The sequence below is a fragment of the Gopherus flavomarginatus genome, chromosome 5 (genome assembly GCF_025201925.1).
Source record: "Gopherus flavomarginatus isolate rGopFla2 chromosome 5, rGopFla2.mat.asm, whole genome shotgun sequence".
NCBI lineage: Eukaryota > Metazoa > Chordata > Testudines > Testudinidae > Gopherus > Gopherus flavomarginatus.
The window spans coordinates 87,755,816-87,764,814 of record NC_066621.1 but is presented as its reverse complement, the minus strand read 5'-3'; positions in this window follow the sequence as shown (position 1 = coordinate 87,764,814).

Below are 8,999 nucleotides of genomic sequence, written 5' to 3'. Positions count from 1 at the left end.
ATGTTTGAAATCCCGCTTAGGGTACCAGCAATAGCCCAGTCTCTAATGAATGTCCATTCTGCTGTACCATCCTGTGATCATAGCCAAGTGAAGCTGGAGAGAGCCATGAAGGGAACAGACAAGAGTGCTGCAAGATATCCCTGAAGGGTATCTGTAAATCTGTCTGAGGACTTAGGTCTAGAATAACAGGGGTATTGCATGGCTGTAGTGAAGGGTCAGACCAATGGTCCATCTATCCCAGTATCCTGTCTTCCAACAGTGGCCAGTAACAGATGCTTCAAAGAGAATGAACAGGGCAATCCATCAAGTGATCCATCCTCTGTAATCCAGCCCCAGCATCTGACAGTCAGAGGCCTAGGGCCACCCAGTGCATGAGGTTGCATCCCTGACTAACTTGGGTAATAGCCATTGATAAACCTATCCTTCATTAACTTATCTAATTATTTTTTTGAATCCACACTATAGGTTTGGCCTTCACACCATCCCCTGGCAACCAATTCTACAGGTAGACTGGGAGTTGTGAAGTACTTCTTTTTGTTTGTTTTAAATGTGCTGCCTATTTCATTGGGCGGCTCCTGGTTCTTGTGGTTATGTGAAAGTGTAAATAATACTTCCTTATCCATTTTCTCCACAGCATTCATCATTTTGTTGGTGTCACTAAGCATAACCCTATGTAACTCAGGAGGGTGGAAGGCCACAAGAGTATGGAGCCTTCCTGGTTTTAGGCCTCAGCAGACAAGAGTCCCTCCATGTTTGAACTTTAATCGACCTAAAAGGCCAGGTGTAACAGCCGTTATCAGTTGCAACAGTTCTAACTGGTCTAAAGCAGAAATAATGAGGCCTGTGCACCTTTAGCAGAAGGACAAGATAACTTGCAGAAGGAAAACTTACTAACGAGCTGCCGCGGCCAAGATTACTTAATGCACCTGCGCTTACGTAATTGCTACAGGGGGAGGAAGGAGGAGGAGGGAGGGGAAACGGGGGATTGCTAGTCAGTGAGAAAAGTTCTCATGGATATAAAGGAACAGACTGCTTGTTTTAGGTGTGCTTGATCTGAGTCAATCTCCCTGCACCGCTTTGAGATCTCAAATAAACTTGGTTTGCTTCTCCACCCTGGTGTGTTTATTGGCGCGGCACACCAGGCGACGGACCCCCCCGCTGTTGCTTGGCCTCAGGCAGTTATCTGCCGGCAACAGTTCTTGGCGCCCAACGTGGGGCATTGAGGCTAAAATTAGCCTTGCCTGGATCCCTTCTGGTGGTCGACGGATTGCGGCGACGACCGACGCCCAGCGCGCACCGGTGACTTCACCGGGGGCCTCGGCGGAGACGCAGTTCGACTGACCCCAGAGGGCACAACGGTGCAACGCGCTCGAGTAGTGGAGAAGCAGTTGAGGGCGACGGTGAGGAACCGGTCCCTTGGATAAGGTAGGAACAGTCCAGTGGTCTGGATTTTTGCCTGTTATGACCTGGGGATGCCCAGTGTCACCCTAGGATATGGGGCAAGGACAGAGTACAGGCAGGGCATGGTGTACACCCTTAGAATGCATTCTAGCGAATTGGGAAGTGCTTGGATCAGATCCACTAACTAAAAGCAAACTAAAAAGTTCTGTATAGTAGACTGGCCTCAATATCAACTAGAGGACCAGAAAGGTGGCCACCGGAAGGATCACTTAATTATAACACGATCCTCCAATTACTCCTGTTTTGTCAGTAAATGGGTAGCTTCTGAAGCTGTTTGTATGGAGAGCTCTTGTAAAAATACCCCACTGTAGCTCCAGTTCTTCCCTCTGTCTGGCAGAGTGCAGGGATCCAAAAGCAGGTTAGGGATAGTGCAGGGAAAAAGGAGGGACCTGTTTAGAAAGGGGAGACCCCATGTCCTAGTGCACTCTCTCCCTGTTGTAGCTAAAAAGCAAGATCAAATGCAGAATGGTACTGGGGGCCAGTGTGAATGACTGTTACCGGAAGACGCCCAGAGTACCCTGTGAAGCAGAAGCTCGTGACCAGGACTACTCTAACGCAAGCCCGGTAACTAGTGGATCTTTAGGAGGTCCGACCCATGGTGGGCTGACTTGGCCTGGCATCGTCCGGTGAGGAAGCTGCCTGGGTCTAGGAGTGTGTGTACCCATCTTCCCTTCCCCTTTCCTTTCTGTGTGGGCTACTGACAGTCTGATCATCTCACTGGATGCAATCAGAGTAAGCGGCGCCGTCTCCCAGAGACTAGCCGACGCTCTTTGCTGAAGGGAGGTGTAGGAGGGTCGTGGCCATCCTCGTTAGCCTCTCCTGTGTGAGTACCCTGTAGGGAAAAATCCTTAGTTTATGAGCCGCTAGCGCGGACAGGGCACCCTCCGTGTGTGTGTAAGTGGAAAATGGGTGGGGGACAGTCTAAACATTCCATCTCACCCCCTAAGGGTACCCCAGCATATTACATGTACGTACATTATAGTTCAACAACCTGCAGGTATTTAGAGAATTGGAATATTTACACCGTGAAAATCCATCTAAATAATGCCCACTAGAAGGTACTTCAATCTAGATAAGATCATACATCTAAGAGGAGCGTTTAATCACCAAAAAGCCCTGACACAGGGTGAGCAAATTTGTCTATTGAGGAAAGGAACAGGTTAATTTAAAAATCATCTTGGCCCAGGGATGGAAGGGGGGGATTGCTCTGCGTTCAGGGTCAGGAATCGGCGCGGACTGTGCTTGGTGCAGGGAGGGGCTGCTTTCGGCCCCAGCTGGCTGTGAAGGAAAAAATATAGACAGAGGCGAAGCAAAGGAAATACAAGTTACAGAATTGAGAATACATTTGCAAAGCTTAACTGTCCAGTAAGATCCAACAGTGTGCCTTTGTGACCCCGGAGCCGGTGTGGCTTGGTGACACTGAAGAAGCCGCAGGCAGCTGACCTGGACTGGAATCTCTGAAAGAGATGCTGCAGAAGATTCCAGGGTGCAAGAGAACAGCCCTCCAAAGAGCAGAAGCATGTTAGAAATTCTGGACAAGCTGTATACAGGATAATCTCCAGTTCACCTCTCCCCCCTTCTCTGAACATTATACACAGAAGTGGCCAGTCTGGACGTACGTGTGTGGGTATGAAAGGGGCTTGGGGCATTAATGTTTTCCTGAGTGATGAGGGAGCGTTCCCAACACTCTCCGTTGTTGTTTTATTATTTTATTAATGGAGCTTTAAAATACAGTTATATGGTGTGTTTTCTTTATCTTCCCCCAACGATCCTGTAGTGTCAGCCTGATCACCTGACACGAGGGATAGATTGGTAACAGAAATTTGTCACAGTTTGGTGAGCAATTAAGAAGGGGGGAGCCCTGCAGAATTTACACCATCTATTTGTTTTACCCTTGTTATTTTGTGTTTGCTTTGCTTGGTACTGTTGGTGTTATATGTTGAGAACTGCATGAGTAAAAGTGAGTCCTAATAGGATAAGAAAACGCTATCTGGTTCTGGTTCTGTTCTGTTTAACCGGTTACTGTTGGTTTTTTTGCTCTGTTCATTTGGGCGTTAGGAGTGTGGGCAGAACTGAACCTCTTGTTCGTAATTCCTCGGAGTGGAAGCCATGTGTGCAAGAAAGTTCTGAGGTTGAATTGAGATCCTTCTGTCCCGTCCCCTGTAGCGGTCAGTGTATAGAAGTGGGAAAGTCTGGTTTAGACTGTAATTCCCTCTGCTCTCTGTGTAATTCTCTTTTCTGTTTAAGTGTCAAACAGATGAATGAGTCTCTGGGTCAACCCTCTAAGAATAGTCCTTTAAATTATATGTTAAGTAAATGGCCTTTGCCCAATGGGCCATGTGTTTTTGTCCAGGTGGCAAGCCTCATGAAGGAGGACTCGGGTAGTCTTGTGAGTAAGAATGTTTAAGGGAAGAGACCAGGAGGAGTGGGGGCTAGATGAGAAGCCCACCCTCCTAGCTAAACTGGTAGTGGAACAAGTTGGTGCCCATGGAAGGGACGGTTCAGCAAGAAAAGCAGGATCGGGCCCAGGCGGGCAGGCAACAGACAGAGAGATTGGAAAACAGGTTGGAAAACTTTAAGGGTGTAGTGGAAGGAAGGAGTCAGTAAGTGTAAGCATGGAGATTTCAAATACCCAGGACTTACTTGGAATGGTGATTTAAGTTGATAAAAGTGGCTGTTGGGAGACAAGCAAGTGATTTAAGGGAGAGTGAGAAGTTAACTCTGTAGTTGCTGAACGAAACAGCAGTTGAACTTTGTAAAAATGCTAAAGAAAAAAGTTTTTGGTGTCTGTGAAATGTTTGTAAATAAATTCAGGAAAAGAAGTTATTGGATTGCAATCATTTGGTTTGGCTATGAACAATTCAGTTGAATTAGCTGAAGAATGTATACAGTGTTATGTAATTGAAAACCTGGGCTGCCTATGAAACAAATACAAGAAACTATGGGGTAATTCCTCTGTTTTGCCTGAAGCCAACAAGAGTATTTGTATATTTCAAACGATGATTGTCTGCCCAGAAGGGGTGGGTAGACCTCTCTTTTTTTTGTCTTTCAGATAATCAGAGAAAACTGATGCCAGCTGAACAGCATTCAACGTACCATGCATTTACTGGCACAATAGGAATCATGTTTTGTGTTCTATGTTCTGTCCTGTGGTGTTTGTCTTGTGGCCGGAATTTGTGTTTAATATTTTTATAAAATAGTCTAGTTTAAAATCAAACAAAAAGATTAAATTAAAATGCAGATATTTGTTTTGTTCAACTTGGAATACAAAGTGTTTGGATAAATCAGGAGAATGTAATATACTAAAGTCTAATGCATTTCCTTAAGTAAAGAAAAGAAATTTCATTGGCCAAACTGTTAATTGCAAAAATTGTTGTTAAAATTTGCATACCAACAGTCTTTGAAAGCAAAGACATGAAAAGTTAACCCACTCCCCATATTGTACATGGGATCTTTTTGGCTACCTCAGATTTCTGGCCAGAGGGCTGGGGATGGTGAAAGGCTATTGGACTAGAGGTTGTATTGAGTGAACTCCTCAAAGTGGGTGTGCTTGTCCTGGCTTGTTGCTCCAAAGCTCTGTAATAAGGTTATTTTAGCAAAAGGGTGTGTGTGGCATATATTAAATAATAAGACTAATGTACTGTATAATGACAATGTTTATGTCTTCATTGTTGGGAAGAAGGTGTATAAGTAAAAAGTGGAAGTTTCCTTTGCAGGTTAAAAGAAGCCAAGAAGGGAAGAAGGACAAAGAACAGAATGAATTAACTGAAAAAAAAATAAAATAAAATAGCAAGCTCAGGCTATAGATAAGATACTGACTCCATTCAAGAACACTGCTCACAGTTAAGACTTGGCTAACAACCAGGAAAAGGAGGGCTTGAATTTGCCCACGCAGCTATGAGATTTGCAAAACATTGCCAGGCACTAATGAAATGTGTTAAGTTTCTTTTCTCACAGGTAAAGAAGCGCTACCCAAAGACCCTAGCAGCCCTACCACTCTTTGGAACCAGGAGACGGGATTGATGTAAAGGTCCACCGACGAAAGTCTGCTCTGGCTCCACCCTGGAAAGGCCCTTAAGTCCCGGTGACTACCACCGTCGCTGTAAAATGTCAAAGACTGACTGCATGGACCCAAGATTCTCACTGCAAAAAGACCCCTCCACATCGGGAGAATTCTCCTACTGATGATTAGCCTATTTCACCTTCTAGCTCCACTGTGCCTTCTGGACAGTAGGGAAAAAGTACAAGGATGCTGCACCACGACTGTTTTGGGAAAGAAGAAGGAACACTCGCTCCACTGAAATTGCCAAAGTCCAGGAATTCCTGACTAGAAAGAACATTAAGAACTGACCCTGGTGAAGAAACAAAGAATTATACACTGGTGGGAGGACATTTGTGGGACCCATGTTTGGGAATGTGGTATTAATTGGATTTTGGGGTTTATTCTACAGGCTGCGCCCTGTGTCCTGGAGAGTGACTAATAATGTAACCCCCCTCCTATGCTATTAATGTCGATGCCTTTTGAAAGTACCTGAGAATAGTTAAATAACAGGTGTATTATAGTACTACACCAAGGAAAGATGGTATTGAATATCACTGAGGCTGGGAAGGCATTGCAGTGGGATCTAGTATGTTTAGGAATTCGGGATTTCCTGAATTACCAGATGATGGCCATTTGAAGTGATCTTGAGTACCAGACTTGGCCCACTGCCCTTACAGACGCATCAGAAATACCATCTGATCTGTGATCATGGAGACATACTTGGACACTTCCTGGGTGGAAGTGTGGCTTCCCAGGGCAGGATGTGCGCCCTTATAGGGGATGAATGCTGTACTTATGTCCCAGAAGACGCACAGGATATTAAAAAGTACATCCTGTCAGCCAAACAGGCTTTTAAACAGTGGAAGGCCCAGAAAAGGAAACCCACTATTTCTGATTCCCTCTGGGGCTGGTTACTTAACCTGGGAAAAATAGGGGAAGGCATTGTTCACCTCCTGCTCACTGGTGTGGTGTTGTGTATTGTTACTCTTCTCTTGCTTGCTTGCTGTAAAGCACTTCAGCTCCCTAGAGCTAAATCACGTTATCCTTTAAATGTGAGAACACTCAGCCAAAAGTTTGTTGAGTATTCTCAAAGGAGGGAGTTGTTGGTGTCACTAAGCATAACCCTATGTAACTCAGGAGGGTGGAAGGCCACAAGAGTATGGAGCCTTCCTGGTTTTAGGCCTCAGCAGACAAGAGTCCCTCCATGTTTGAACTTTAATCGACCTAAAAGGCCAGGTGTAACAGCCGTTATCAGTTGCAACAGTTCTAACTGGTCTAAAGCAGAAATAATGAGGCCTGTGCACCTTTAGCAGAAGGACAAGATAACTTGCAGAAGGAAAACTTACTAACGAGCTGCCGCGGCCAAGATTACTTAATGCACCTGCGCTTACGTAATTGCTACAGGGGGAGGAAGGAGGAGGAGGGAGGGGAAACGGGGGATTGCTAGTCAGTGAGAAAAGTTCTCATGGATATAAAGGAACAGACTGCTTGTTTTAGGTGTGCTTGATCTGAGTCAATCTCCCTGCACCGCTTTGAGATCTCAAATAAACTTGGTTTGCTTCTCCACCCTGGTGTGTTTATTGGCGCGGCACACCAGGCGACGGACCCCCCCGCTGTTGCTTGGCCTCAGGCAGTTATCTGCCGGCAACAGTTCTATAGACCTCTATCATATCATCATTGAATTTCATCTGCCATTTTGTTCCTCAGTCACCTAGTTCTGTGAGATCCCTTTGGAACACTTCGCAGTTTGCTTTGGATTTACCTATCCTAGATGATTTTGCATCATATGCAAACTTTGCCACCTCACTGTTTACCCCTTTTTTCCAGATCATATATGAATATGATGAACCGTACTGGTTTCAATACAGCTCCCTGGGGATCATCACTATTTACCTCTCTCAATTCTGAAAACAGACCCCTTCTTCCTACCCTTTTTCTCTCTTTTAATCAGTTGCTGATCCACGAGAGGGCCTTCGGTCTTATCCCATGACAGCTTATTGTGCTTAAGAGACTTTGGTCAGAGACCTTGTCAAAAGCTTTCTGAAAGTCCAAATACACTATTTCTACTGTATCACCTTTGTTGAAGTTCATTGACCACCTCAAATAATTCTAATAGATTGATGAAGCATGATTTCCCTTTACAAAAGCTGTGTTGACTCTTCCCCAACAAATCATGTTCATCTATGTATCTAATAATTCTGTTTTTTACTATAATTTCAGGCGTTTTGCATGATACTGAAGTAAGGGTTATCAGCCTGTAATTGCCAGGATCATCTCTGAAGCCTTGTTTAAAAATTGGCATCATATTAGTTATCCTCCAGTCATCTGGTTCAGAAGCTGATTTAAGTGATAGGTTATATACTAGAGTTGGTAGTTCTGCTATTTCATGTCTGAGTTCCTTCAGAAGTCTTGGGTGAATACTATCTGGTCCTGGTGACTTATTACTGTTTATCAATTTATGCCCAAACCACCTGTTGACTCCCTAGATTGGTCACGTAACTAGAATGGCTCAGGTGTGGGAATCTCTCTCTCATCCTCTGCAGTGAAGACTGATGCAACAAATTCATTTAGCTTCTCCACAACAGCCTTGTTTTTCTTTAGTAGCTCGATCATCCAGTGGCCCCATTGATTGTTTGGCAGGCTTCCTGCTTCTGATGTACTTACATCTTTTTCTTTTTTGCTGTTAGTTTATGAATCTTTTGCTAGTTGCTCTACACACAGGGCCAGCTCCAGGCACCAACTGAGCAAGTTCGTGCTTGGGGGCGGCAGATTCTAAGGGGCAGTATTCCCTCTAATCTCTTTTTTTTTTTTTGCTTCACCGCTTCGGCTGGCCTGCAGATTTTTTTCTTTTTGTTTCGCCACTTCGGCCGCCCTGTAGGGGGCAGCGGCGTGGAGGAGGGGAGCACACTGCTGGGAGCGGACTGCCCCAGCTGGTGCCAGGTCTGTAGCAAGCCTGGCAGGGCAGCCCACGTCCTTCCCTCCCCACCGACCAGAGCAGTGGGGAGCCCTGGATGACCCCCTTCTCTCTCCCTGCTGCTCCCTCCCCCCAACTGTGCCCCGGGGCACGTCTGCAGCACCAGGAGTACCCCTGCACTTGTGCTCTGGCCGCCCTGCAGGGTTTTTTTTGCTCTGCCGCTCCAGCCGCCCCACAGGTTTGGGTTTTTTTTGTTTTTTTTGCTTGGGGCAGCAAAAAAGCCAGAGCCGGACCTGTCTACACATTCTTTTTTGGCCTGCCTCCTTTCTTGACTTGCCAAAGTTTATGCTCCTTTCTATTCTCCTGAGTAGGATCTGACTTCCAATTTTTAAAGAATGCCTTTTTTGCCTCTAATTGCTTCTTCTACAGTAACTCCTCACTTAACGTTGTAATTATGTTCCTGCAAAAGGCAACGGTGTTAAACAAATCCAATTTTCCAATAAGATTTAATGTAAATGTGGGGGGTTAGGTTCCAAGGAAATTTTTGAGGGGGCAGACAAAAGGCATTATATACTGTACAGT